This window comes from Ursus americanus, chromosome 3, assembly GCF_024610735.1.
Source record: "Ursus americanus isolate L20-20 chromosome 3, mUrsAme1.1.p, whole genome shotgun sequence".
Classification (NCBI taxonomy): domain Eukaryota; kingdom Metazoa; phylum Chordata; class Mammalia; order Carnivora; family Ursidae; genus Ursus; species Ursus americanus.
In genome coordinates, this window is record NC_142129.1 from 18,258,493 (window position 1) to 18,271,818 (window position 13,326).

Genomic DNA, 13,326 nt, shown 5'->3' on the forward strand with positions numbered 1-13,326 from the left:
AGAAAGACATTTTTGTATTTTTTGTTAAAGAGCCCCAATTCACCAAGTGGTAGAAGCTTCCAACCAATCAAAAACTAGATCCACCCCCTTGTAACATTTATTGTTTTGTTTTTTTGCTGCTGGTGGAGGAGGGGGATGGAGAAAAGAGAAGCCAACTCAACCCGTACTTTGTCTTGTTAGGCAGGAAGCCTCCTTATGTTAATGAAGCTATTTTCCCTTCAAATGGAAAATGGTATGATGGACAAGTTCTGTAGGCAGAAGCACTTCTCCATGGTCTTTGATTATGAACTATATCAAGGGAACAAAATCTAGAGAGAGAGCAATAACATCATGAACACCCAGATACTTACTGCCACACTTGGCAATACTTTAATCTGCTCTATTTGCTTACTTTGTTTAAGAAATAAAACAATTTCTCTGTTTCCAGGCCCACCCCCTCCAAATACATATACTGGAGCAGAGAAACAGTACTACAGCCAGGAAGACTACACAAATACACACCCTTCCCTCCCTCTGGCGTACAGGGGTGAATACAGGATAAGGTCCTAGACTAGTGCATCTATCTTGGGTAAACAAAGTTACTTCCTTCTCTCCTCCTTGCTGCTATCAACTCATTTCCTACTTAATTAACTGCTGAATATTTGCAGAGGAGCTGTTGAGGTTTGCAATCTTCAAGATTTTAATCACCATGGCCACTGGTATACCAAGTGTTTCCCAACAAACACACAGCAGTGCAGTCAGTCTCATTCAAAGTTTCAGGCTGGGGCTGCAAACTCACATGTCCTGGGGCCAGAGAGAGGGGAAGAGCAGTGACGCTTAGGCACAGGGGTGATGGGAACCATGAAGAACTGTGGGGACCGCGCATGCTTCTCTGATGGACGCGACTCTCATGTAAATGGACAGAACTTTTGTATAACCTGGTCTCACTGAACTAAGGGTCCCATTCTTAGAACTTTTCTGGAGAACAAACGGAAGATGGGACTCCTCAATGCAGACACTGGAGAGAATGTAAGACTTCGAAGCAGGCCACAGAGAACCTATGAACTCGGTTTTGTCTTCAGGGTAAAAAAATGTCTTCTTTAAAAAACATAAAAATGGTCATTTCAGCTCCTAAAAGTTCATATAAAACTAAAAAGAGTAGTGACTACTTAGCTCTCCCATTTCTCTGTGAGGCTGAGGAACTGGGGTTCCTGGATCTTCCAATTTTCAAAAACACCAGAAATGCACATTTTTTTAGGTGACATCTGATATTAATACTGGTGACTAAGTAAAATACATTTGAAAAATGTGAGCTAAACAAAATCTGTCTGGAGGCTAGATTGAGTCTAACAAGTGAACCGTGACTTACAAAGAAATTTCCTCCAGGCCACAGATGAAGGAAGAGGCCACCGTACCCAGGGAGATGGTCGGACCCCCAACCTCCAGGTTCCAATCCCAGCTTTCCTCTGCTTTGTCCAACACCCTCTCACCTCCACATGTGCTGGCCTTCTTGTCCCTGACCTTCCTTTGCCAAACCCTTGGCTAGCGCCCTGCAGAGCCCCAGCTCTGTAATCAAACTTCCACTCAACTTTGGACTCTTCCCGGAATGCTTCTGCCAGCTCTGAGCTTTAACCCAGATGAAAATGAACTGAAAGCAAAACTACCTCTCTCAGGTGTCTGCTTCTCCCTTTCATCGGGGGTGTCCGTGCCTCGGATCCTGGGGCATGGGCAGGTGATGGGTACGGGCCTGACCAAATGTCTCCACCCCCACCATCTTTTGGGGGAGGGGAGAAGCTTGGCTTCTGAGAGTCTAGCTATATTCAAATGTAGGTCTTGTGCCCTCACTGATTAGCAGTAAATGTCCTGAAAAGTGAGCGCCCTATTTAAAATCCTCAATTACTTCCTGTTGGTCTTAGGATCTTTAATGTGACCTGCGAGGCTTTGCTTTTATTTCCTCGAGCATGCCGTGTTCTTTCTTGCTTCAGGACCTCTGCACACACTGTACCCTACCCAGAACCCTTGCCCACCTATCCCTTCTCCTCCACTGCCACTTTGGTTCAACCCAGCTTTAGGTAACCCCTAGTTCTCCTTTAGATCAGCTGTGTCCAATCAAAATATACTGTAAGCCACAGATGTAATTTTAGATTTTTTAAAAGCCATATTAAAACGGGAAAATAAATAAATAAAATTAATTTTAATAATATATTTTACTTAACCTTACAGGTTCACAATATTATTCTAACCTATGATCTATATAAAATTCTTCATAGGGTATTTTACATTCTTTTTTTCACAGTAAGTCTTTGAAACCTGATGTGTATTTTAGACTTAAACCACAGCTCAACTTGGACCAGCTGCATTTCAAAAGCTCATGTGACCAGTGGCTACCATGTTGATTGGAACAGCTTTAGAGCTGAGTTTAAAGGTTATTTCCTCTAGGCCAGCGGTTCTTAAACTTGAACATACATCAGACTCACCAAGAGAAGTGGTTACAACAGAGAGCTGGGCCTCACTTCCAAGGCCTGACCAAGTACCTCTGGGGTGGGCCTGAGAATCTGAGAATCTGGATTTCTAACAGGCTCCCAGCTGATGCCGAGATACTGCTGGTTTGAGACCACCTCGGCTCTAGGCCAACTTCTCTGCCCTTCCTTCTCACCCACGGGGAAGTGGTCAGTCCTGCTTGGTCTACAATCTAGAAGCACCCCACTCTAAAACATTGGGTACAGTTACGATGGGTCTCTTGTACGGATTACTTGTTCAGCACCTCTGTGCCCTGCTAGACCGTCAGCTGCATCACGGCAGGCCTCACTCACCGCCCGATCTCTAAAACCTAGCGTGACATTTGACACACGCTAGGTACTTAGTAGGAAGGTGTGTTGACTGAATTGAAGTCAGTTCAACAGAAGTGATTACACTGTGCTAATGAGCTGAAGGCTTAACAGTTTGAGTGGTAACTGCCAAAGTAAAAACACTCAGGTGGCAGCCCTGAGGGGTTAGGAAGCCTTAATTCAAGAATCGCAGTGTATTTAATGGCAAAGCCAGAGCCAATCACGATCACACATTACACTTCTGTATCCTTCACGGTTTAGCATATTTACAAACGGCCATAATTTCCACAGAGAAAAGAGAGACTCCGATTGACAACATTACACTATAGATTAACTAACTCGAATCTAAATAAAAACTTGAAACAAAAAAAAAAAAACAAAAAACAAGCAAACAAACAAACAAAATACATAGAGCCACTAAGCAGCAAAATGGAACGGCAATCCACACCTGCCTCCGATACCTGTGCTCTTTCTCCTCACCTTGGAGACTTCGGAGTCTGGGTTTGAGTATCAGGGCTCACTTGGCTTCACTTCACAGGAGCATCTCCAGTCACAACCTGTCTTTCCAAACCCAGGCAGTCATTTCATAAAATGCATACAAACAAGGTAGGTATAAAAGAGGGCACAGCTTATGACTGCTCTGGAGAAAAACCTCAAGGCACAAAGTCAAGTGGGCAATTTACAAAGAGGTACCACACTACCAATATACACACCCCACCCACAAATTAAAAACTTTTTTTTTTTTAACCAAGCTTTGCTTTTTGTGTTGTTTTTGGTAAAGTTCACCATTCTGGAGTCGGTTCTCAAGATTCCTCATTTATCCCTTGGCAAGGGTTACCAGCACCTGAATTAAGCACTAATTTTAGTCAATGATTTACTTCATACCAAAGAGGGCCACACAGGTCACTGAATTAACATACCCCAGGGTTTCTTCCTTTTTTTTTTTAAAGATGCATTTATTTATTTGAAAGAGCGAGAGAAAGAGAGAGAGAGAGAGAGAGAGAGAGAGAGACAGCATGCTTGGCGGGGGAGAGCCAGAGGGAGAGAAGAGAATCTAGAACAGACTCCCCTGCTGAGACATGGAGCCCGATGCAGGGCTCAATCTCATAGCCCTGAGCTCAAAACCTGAACAGAAACCAAGAACTGGACCAACCAAGCCACCCAGGCACCCCAGGGTTTTGTCCTTTTTAAAGTATGGTATTGCTCAAAGAAAAAAATGATTAAACAAACATATCTTTTATATGACTCTGTGTCTCATCTTCTCACCTTTCCTCTTTGCTGTTCTCCCCTCCTGGCCATTACTTTTTTAGTCCTCTGACACCTAAACTTGGCCTTGACCACTCTACTGAAATGGTCTCTCAAAAGACTGCCCATTAGTTATTTCTCACTAAGCAAAGACCATCTTCTCTCAGGATTCACACCTCTTTGATCCCTCTGAAGCTGACTACGTCAAGAGAGGGGTTAGAATTATTCTAAGATTCTGATGCTGCGTTTCTCTCAGCTCTTCTATTGTTACATCTGGTCTTGGGTCTCCGTATTTTCCTACCCACCACCAACAGTACTATCTATGATGATGAAGACAGCATATGATGTCATCGCAGCCAATATTCATGGAGGACTCACCACGTATTTGGGACTATTTGACGCCTCAACCACCATTCTATGGAGAAGGTTCTATGATTACTCCCATTTTACAGATACAGAAACTTAGGAGGAAAGTTTGACTTGCCCAAGGTGACACAGATTGCAAATGTCAGGAGCTGGAGTTCAGTCTCAGGTAGGCTGGACCCCTAAGCCTATCCTTAGGCCTTGAAACACTCTGCTGCATCACCACATTGGCACCCAAGGCTCTGTTCTCAGTCCTTGGAAACTTTTCGCACTACTTTACTCACATTAAAATGGATGATTTATAAATTGACAGCCCCAAATATTCATCAGTCTCCCCCGTCTAGTCAATTAACTCATTCTTTAAACACGTGTTGCAAACCCCATTTGCAGGGCATAAAGGACTGTGAGTATCCAACACAGATTATGTATTCAAGGAACTGATGGGGGATGTGTGTGTATCACTAAAGCAGAAAGTAATCCACACCATGAGAAAGCACTTCTTCATTCATAAGGGAGATGAAAAAGGGGAGATTATTTCTGAGTAAGACTTCATGGACCTGGTACTATTTAAGCTGGATTTGGAAAGATGTTCAAGACTTAGATTTATAGAAAAAAGAAAAGGAATTCTAGCCTAAAGGAATAGTGAGTAGAGGCAAGGGAACAGGTGCATATGGAGAATGGTGAGCCATTCAAATTGGCTGGAGTATAGAAAGGGTGACCACATTTCCACGTTTGCCTAGAACAGTCTTGCTTTAGGACTGTTTCCCCAACATAATTATTACAGGGCCCCTTTCACACCTGAGTGTCCCATTTGGAAAATTATATGATCCCTATCCTAAGTATAGGGTATATTAAGGAAGTAGGAGGAGACAATCCTAGAAAGATAAGATTGAATAGTGGCCCCAGAAAGGCCTTGTGCCAAAGAATATAGGTTCTTCTATAAGCATTGGGACATCACTAAAGGTTTAATAATGTGTATTTTAGGAAGATCAGGCAACACTTACAAACACAGAATGAAACGGGGAAAACACTGAATCTACGTGAGAGGCTTTTGCAATGATTCTGGTAATATATAATGAAGACCTGGACCAGTATAATGGCTGCTGAGATGGGATGAAGAAGATGGATATGAAAACACTACAGCTTAGCTGAGGTGTTGGTAATTTTTTCCTGTGAAATGCCAAATAGTAAATTTTGTAGGCTCTATAGTCTGTTACAATTGCTCAATTTGGCCATTGTAGGTGAAAGCCACAGACAGTACATAAATGAATAAATGAAGCTTTATTCCAACAAACTTTATGTATGGACACTGAAATTAGAATTTCATATAATTTTCATGCCCAGGAAGTATTGTCATTCTTTGATTTATTTCAACTGGTAAAAAAAAAAAAAAACAACAAAAACGTAGAAACCATTCATAGCTTGTGGGCTGTACAAAAACAGGTAGTAGACCAGAAGGCCTTAGTTTGCCAAACCCTGGCTTAGCTGGATACCATACTCAGATCTACTAATCACATCAGCATTTTGAACCTTTAAGCATCCTGTCGTGGGATAATCTCAGAATTATTAAATCACCTGATTTTATTCTTGGCCAGAACTGCAAGTACCTTGAGTAATGGAATCCCATTTTATTCCTCACAGAAGACAATACTGAACACATTCAAATCAGTCTGTTTACTTCTGCTTAATTGATTTAATAATGGGTTCAAGGTAAAATTATAGAGAAAAAGTATTCATGCTGTTAACCAGCTTCAAAAATATCTCATTTTGACATGCTTTACTTCTCTCAGACATCTTCTCCATAAATTGTCACAGTGCCTCACATGTCAGGAGAATGTACACTTGCTCGGGCATACAACCTGAGCAACTGGCTTCGCAGTAGAGACAGGTGATTCAAAGGAAACACACTATGCAGCTGACATATTTTCAAAAGCTTTTTGCTATGTCTATGTATAGAAATTCCATCTCAATTGCCTACAGAGCAAAAGATATTCTTTCCATAAATGCCACCCTAAAACTGAAATTCTGTTTTGTTTTGTTTTGTTTTTTTAGAATTAGCATCCTTTCGGCAAGGCAGGGCTGGAGAGAGTAGGTGGGTAGGGGACTGGTGCAAGTACACAGCATTGCATTTACTGAGGTTACTTCTACAATATTTCCAGGACCTCTAGGTAGTTTCAACAAATGTAGCACTAGACGATCTTGCTGCTGCCTCCTACTCCTGCCCCTCATTAAACCGTGTACTTTCATACGCCTTGCCCGCGCCCCCCACTATAACTGAGGCTCATCCTGTGTTCCAAAATAATGCTCCTGAAACATTGCTGCCTCCCTTCCTTGGATGTCTGAAACATAATATCTAATACTATAGTATAACGACTCATGAACAGGCGAGGAAAATTATAGGATAAAGTCCAGTCTAAAAATAAAAACTTAGTTTTCTGCTTCTGAAAAGAGTAAGAAGGTGATCAATGATATAATGTTGAAGTAACATAAAATAAGGGATACAGAGCCAGAGTTGCTGTGATCAGCAACTTTCCCTTAAATATTAGATACACAAATGCTACCCTTCACCACTCAGAAGTTTTCCCTAGTGCAAATCTGCATTGCATGGCTTTGAACAACTCTTAATCTAACTCTAGAGGAATCTAATTCTATAAAAGACAGGTTGGCATATTCGAGGATAGGAAAAGAGAGGTTAATCATGTTTCGGATAAATTAAAAAAGGAACAGTTCTTAAGGGAAATGAAATCCAGAGCTCAGTTCCTTAGAGTCTTAACAAAATACGCTTTCCCCAAAATCAAGCTCAATATTAAAAGTTCAAACATGACTGTATCTAAAAGTACCTTGCGTTCCACCATCTATTACTTTCCCTAAAGCCTTACGGTAACTTTTCCATTTGAGCTCCAAGAGCACCTCTTTACTGGGAGCAAATGCTATCACTTCCTGGTGTTTTCCAGGCACTGTAACCCTGGTCATTCTCCAACTTTACCTCTACCAGCAGCCCCTACTGATCACTTGTTACATGGATAGCAAACCATAGCAGGTAGACCTCTATTCACAGGGAAGAGATCTATCTGGGTCATGAGATGAGTGTTTGCCCGGGGCATGTTGCTTGTTCCAGCCTGCGCGGCATCACTGATGAGCACAACACCCACTCATGACACCTCCTTCCTACCTTTGGTTACTTATTCCCCCAGGATAATAGCTTTTGTCAACACAAACTATTGCTACCAAATCTCAGAAATTTGAAGTCAAGAAACATGGACATTAGTCCCAGCTCTGCTACTTTACTGACGGTGTGATATGGACCAAGTGATTCAAACGTTCTGGACCTCAGGTTCCTTAGCCATAAACACAGGGATAATTGCTGTTCTCAAGGGGCTATTAGGGAGACTAAGTGAGATTGTGCCTCTCACTGCCAAAGAGTGAGAGGTATTCTGGGTTGAATGGAGCAGACTAATGAAAACTCGCCCAGACCTCAGGCCCCTGAAAGTGATCCTACCTTGCTGATGTATGTGCAGAAGTAAAAGCCGGGAATAAAGTAAAATGAGGTTGGGGGTAAAGAAAAAATGTTAAATTAGGTAGCAGAAGGAGAAATACAATCAAATGTTGTATGTGTTGAGGGAGTTGATGGTAAGACACAGCTCTAGAAGCATACCAAATATTAAGCAGTATCCTACAATCCAAATGCTTTAGTCAAGTGGCTAACGTTTACTCTACATTTTACAAAGTATTTTTCTTCAGTATCTGTGGCCAAATTTCTGTGAAAGAGTTTTAGTATTAAGTAATACTCTTGGTCTTATTTCTCCATGTAAACATTCTCTCACACCAGATTTCATTCCAAGGATGTTCGAGAGACCTGTTGGTTCAAATGTCCGTGTGTCCTCTGTTCTCTGAGCACCAGACCCACAAAAGTGAAGGCACAGCTGAATATAGATGTATCACTTATTACTTAAAATGAAATATGCCACTTAAACTCAACCAACCGTAGAAGGCAAAAGAGGAAGAGAGACTGGAAGATCTGCCCAAACACTAATAGTGTTTACCTCTGAGTGATGGGATAAAGGATGACATTTTCTGCCACATTATACTCTGTACAATGGTCATTCTGCACAATGACCAAATTTTCTACAGTGATCCATTGGGTTTGGTTTAAAAGGGGGTACAAAAGAACAAGTACTACCCTTTGTAGATGGGAACTTTTATTTGCTAACAGATTGGCCCAGAATTTACCACTATGAGATTTTTGCTTATGTACTTGTGGTGGAAAATGTCTAATCATCTTTATTTTAAAACAGACTTTTAACACAGGCATGGTCCTCAGAAATAATCTGCTGCAACATCCGCTTCTTTAAAGATGCAAAAATTAAGCCGGAGGGTTGAAATGATTTGTTTAAGATTACACAAATAGCAACAGCTTCAACACTAAAACCTAGGGGTCCTGACTTCCAATTCAGAGCTCTTTCCACTACACCATTCGCTTGAATTACACTTCTCCAAAGTCCACCACCATGGGGATGAAGGAGTGCACTTGTGATGAGCACCGGGTGATGCATGGAAGTGTTGAATCACTACATCGTACCCCTGAAACGAATATAACACTGCATGTTAACTAACTAGAATTAAAAATAAAAACTTTAAGTAAAAGAAAGTCCACCACCATATGAGGGGCATCCATAAGTGTGTGAGGCGCTACAGGAAAACAAAGATGGATAAAACCTAGTCCCTGGCCTCAAGGGAGAGAATTTTAAACCAAAGTACAAGCTGGCATGTGTTCTGCTTTCATAACAGAAGACTGTACTACCTCCTGGTGAAAGATTCCATTTGATCTCCCCCCCCCCCCCAAAAGTCTGCATTCGGTCAGTTCACATTCTGGTACCACTCACAAGCTGTATAGCCTCCATAATCTGGAAGGGAGGTGGTAGGTGAAGAGGAGTATAAGTTAGCAAACAACTAATTATCCTTTAACTTTACTTTTTCAAAGCAACTGTGAACTTTACTTCCATTATGCATTTCTCTTGTCCTTCTCTAATAATACAGCCCCCATCCCTTTGAATGGAGGAGAAATATACTTCTTTTTTTTAATTTTTAGTGGTTCTAAGAACCTGTGATTTAGCTCCATTTGAGAGCTACGTGAAACCACTGCAGATATTCTCCTTACCGAGCACGCAGGTTTATTCTATCTACTTAGACTTCTAGGGCCAGGTCTGCCATCTCCCCAAACATAGCGGCGTGGCCCTGAAAACACCCCGAGCTTGCTGCCAGGACCCCTACTCTGCCACACTGTGCCTCATACGTCCAGGAGAGATGAGTTCATCACTCCCTCCAACTCCTGTTTATTCTTGCCGTCAAGACACCACGACCAAGGCGGAGTCCTCCTTTCAGCTGACAGATCTGTGCGTCCCAGGAAGGCTTATTCTGAGAAAGGGACCTGAGAGGGACCTGGGGAGTAAGTGAGGATAGGAGCTCGAGGGGTTTACGAGCGAGCGCCAGATTCCCTCCAAAGACGGAATCGGCGGAGTCAAGAACCGGCCTTCCTGCACTCCAAACTAAAACGCCAAGTCACTGAAAAACAGAAAGGTTCGCCACAGCAAAATTCTAAAACAAAACCACTCACCTGCAAAGAGGCCACCAGCAGCAGCAGCAGCACCAACCGCTCCTCAGAGCCGCCAAGCAGGCAGCTCCTCCTCCAACTCATCACTGCCGCCGGCATCGACGCTCTTTTCTAGCTCTGGAGCCCGAAGGGGGAGGTCCCAGAGCTCTGCCTACTGGAGGATCTATCTGTCACTCATTTAAGGCCCCGCCCCACTCCCGGGGACAGGTCCGGGTCTTTCCGTTTCCCAAATCACCGGGGTGGACAGCGAGGCTCTGATTGGTTCTCTGAGGAGACGAGCACACTCTAAAACCAGTAAAGAGCTGACTTCGACGCTGGTGGGCGGGCTTGGGCCTGGGGAAGTAGAAAAAAACAAAGCCGGGAGCGTCTCCCCGGCAATAGAGGAACCTAAGGCGCGAGGAGAGTTTAAGTCGTTGAAGTGCTAGAAAGCGTTTCGGGTCGCAAAGGAAATACCTGCCAGTGTAGAGAAGTATCCGCGGAATCCAGGAACCTTCTTTTACTCATGGGAAATTTCAACCTGGGGATGAAGGTAGGAGTTCGCGCAGATGAAAGCTCCTGCTTTCCTTGTGGTTGTCAGTCTTAAATCGTCCTTAAAGCAAAAGCCTTTAAAGTGCCCGATTTATGGGCAGTAACTCATCCCCCCTTTCTCTTAGTACTTTTATAGAGACTCCCCTTAGGCAATTCCCCGACTCTGTTTTGTTTGGGGAAGAAAAGTGATACGCGGATTGCACTAAAAGCTTATATAGAGCAGTTGAAAGGAGGATGGACTGGAATGAGAAGGAGAATTATAAAAACTTGGAGGCCATGATTACTGAACAAGAGAAACCAATGAAAATACCCAAAGCCTGGCACGAGGCCCTTTAAGCATCTACTCCACAAAACTTTGAAGCAAGTGTCAGAACTCTTGGGTGGGTGAGAAAGATAATGATACGTTCGTCTGAACACGTGAGAAATCGCCCTTCCTGATTTCTAGAAGCCATCCTACCTAGTGTTTAGTGTCTTCTTTTGAGTTTTTCCTATTTTATCCCCATAACAAGTTCAGTAGGTTTGTGACAGCCAAGCATAAACATAAACATAATTTTGGAAAGATAATCTTTCCACGTTTTTACTCTGTGACATACTGTGTATTGAATTCATTAACACTTAAGTGTTTGTAGTTAGTTCTGCATCTCATTTATCTGTCTTAGAGTGTAACAGTTCCTCCTGGGATCTCAACATACCTGCACTTTTGGAAGAGCACAGATCCTAGGCTTGACAGGTCTCAGCAGGTGATCGGTCCTACCTTGTGATAGTTGGAATTTTTAACTTGCACAAGATTGACCAGAGTCAGGTCAGAGCAACTGGAGGAGGCAGCTTCCAGGCTGGACTCCCAGGAATGCAGCTTCCAAACCCTATACTCTTACTCACTTGTTTTTCCTCTTCTCCATATCAGATGGGGACAAAGTGAGGAAAAAACTTTTCTACTGTAGTGTAACATCAAAGGTCCCTACTCAGTGCCCACCATCCCTACTCTGAAGGATAAAGACAACCATTCACATGTGTCAGTCTTAGAGCACTTGACATTTAGGGATACTTGGGTAGGACTTAAGGGCACCTGCTCATTGAATTTGATTTTACTGTTATGGATACCCATGGAATGCTAGCTTGTCATATAGACCATTAACAATATCAAACATCACCTCCCTTTTAGAATCTTGTTGTACAGGTGAGCAATTTGAAGTTTAAGAGATTTATTCACAGTTAATAGCTCGTTGGAGGCAGAGCTGTGACAAGGATCCAAGGTTGCCAATTCAGAATTCTGAGAAAATGTTTCCTCTTTCACCACCTCCCCCCACCCCCCCCAAAAAATAGTAGTTTTTTTTTTTTAAATCAAGATTACTAATGTTAAAATTAGCTTCCATTAAGGCCAATCAGGAGAAATTTAATGCTGATATAGGAAGCAGTATAGATATGAAAATAACTCAGTATCTCAGTTCACTACTTTACTTCCAGCAGCTTTTGGTGTAGTCCCACTTTCATCCAAGCAAGAAATGAAAATGCAGTCAATTATTATAGCTGTGTTGTCTTTTTGTTTTTCTGTTAATGTGTGTGTATTGAAAAGTCAATGTTAACACATGTGGTACTCTAAAGGTTGGTAGCAGATTGTCTTATTCAGGACCTGAATAAAATACTTTTATGATAGCATATATACCTGGCCCAAATGATGTCACAGCTATTTATACAGAGCCCCTAGCCTTTGAGGTAGGGTTGAGCTGGTCCACCAAGCATCAAAGCATCCACCGACCTAGACTGTTCTGCCTTTTTCTACCCTGGCAGTGCTATTGGTTCCCTCCCCGGCTCCCTCCCACCAGCAAACTCCAGAATTCTATGGCCCTATAGCCAGTGTACAACTGTCTCCTTGTCTTCAGGGTATCAGGTCACATCATAATCTGGTTGTTCGCTGCTAGTATCTAGTGTCCCACCACACCCTACGTTCTTCAGATTCAGATTAAAATATGAATAGGATAGTAGGCTTATGTTTGGATCCCACCATTGCCCTATTAATTACAGGTCTCCTCTAGTGAAGCCAAAAGCTGGAAATGCTCTCATGGATCAGTCATGTAGACCCACGGAAGGGACTGTAAAGTCACCTATCACTTCATTTCACAAGTGAAAACGTAGAATCCTCAACTTACAGAGTAGTGTGAAGAATAACAGAGGCAATTTTGAAATAGTTTTGCAATCTGTGAAGCGCCTGACGTCAGCCATTTTCTAGCAGTGGGAACTGAGGCATGCCGCTTGACCACAGCCTACGTCTTTATCCATGAAATGGGGAGAAGCCCTAAGTGACTAATGTGAAAACTCAATGCAATAATACAGTGTCTACCTGGCACATGAAAAGGGTTCAATGAATGATAGTTATTCTTAACAATCACAGTAATGATAAATATAGAGTGTCCTAACTACTTAGAAGTACTCTTATTTTAAGAACTCAAGAAAGTTTGGGCCTTGTGCTCCCCCCCCCCCCGCCCTTTCCTGCTCTCAAGCAGAGACCTGAACTCCTGCAGAGGATACAGGAGGCGACTGTCAGGAGGCAAACGTGGAGAAGGTACAGATCCACCGGCTTGGCCAGGAGCCACCAGTATTGGGAAATCTGAATGATGTGCAATTTCCCTATTCTAAGTCTCGACATTGAGCATCTTCAGGCAAGAAAAGAGCCAGGTTGATCCCCCCCCCCCACATTCAATTCAGGGTGGGTGGGGACCCAAAACTTGAAAGGTGGGACAAGGGAGAAAGGGAAGAAACTTGTAGAAAATCAAG

The 13,326-nt window shown here is 42.7% G+C and overlaps 1 protein-coding gene and 1 long non-coding RNA gene across 5 annotated transcripts in view; one reads left to right on the forward strand and one right to left on the reverse strand.

The window, feature by feature from the left end:
- The window catches only part of BPGM (bisphosphoglycerate mutase), a 29,419-nt gene extending 19,257 nt beyond the window's left edge, over window positions 1-10,162 (reverse strand). Inside the window, exons 1-2 of one of the 2 annotated variants that reach the window (XM_045792619.2) lie at window positions 10,030-10,155; window positions 3,288-3,364 (exon numbers count right to left, since the gene is read on the reverse strand). The gene's annotated coding sequence lies outside the window, so the exon portion shown is untranslated. Of the gene's footprint in view, window positions 1-3,287; window positions 3,365-10,029 lie in introns of both variants that reach the window. The other variant, XM_045792621.2, reaches the window with a different exon arrangement.
- A 215-nt stretch (window positions 10,163-10,377) lies between these two features.
- LOC123788932 (uncharacterized) overlaps window positions 10,378-13,326 on the forward strand; it is a 46,866-nt gene continuing 43,917 nt past the window's right edge. For all 3 annotated transcript variants that reach the window (XR_006778614.2, XR_006778613.2, XR_006778612.2), the window contains exon 1: window positions 10,378-10,555. This is a non-coding gene — a long non-coding RNA (uncharacterized LOC123788932). The remainder of the gene's footprint in view (window positions 10,556-13,326) is intronic.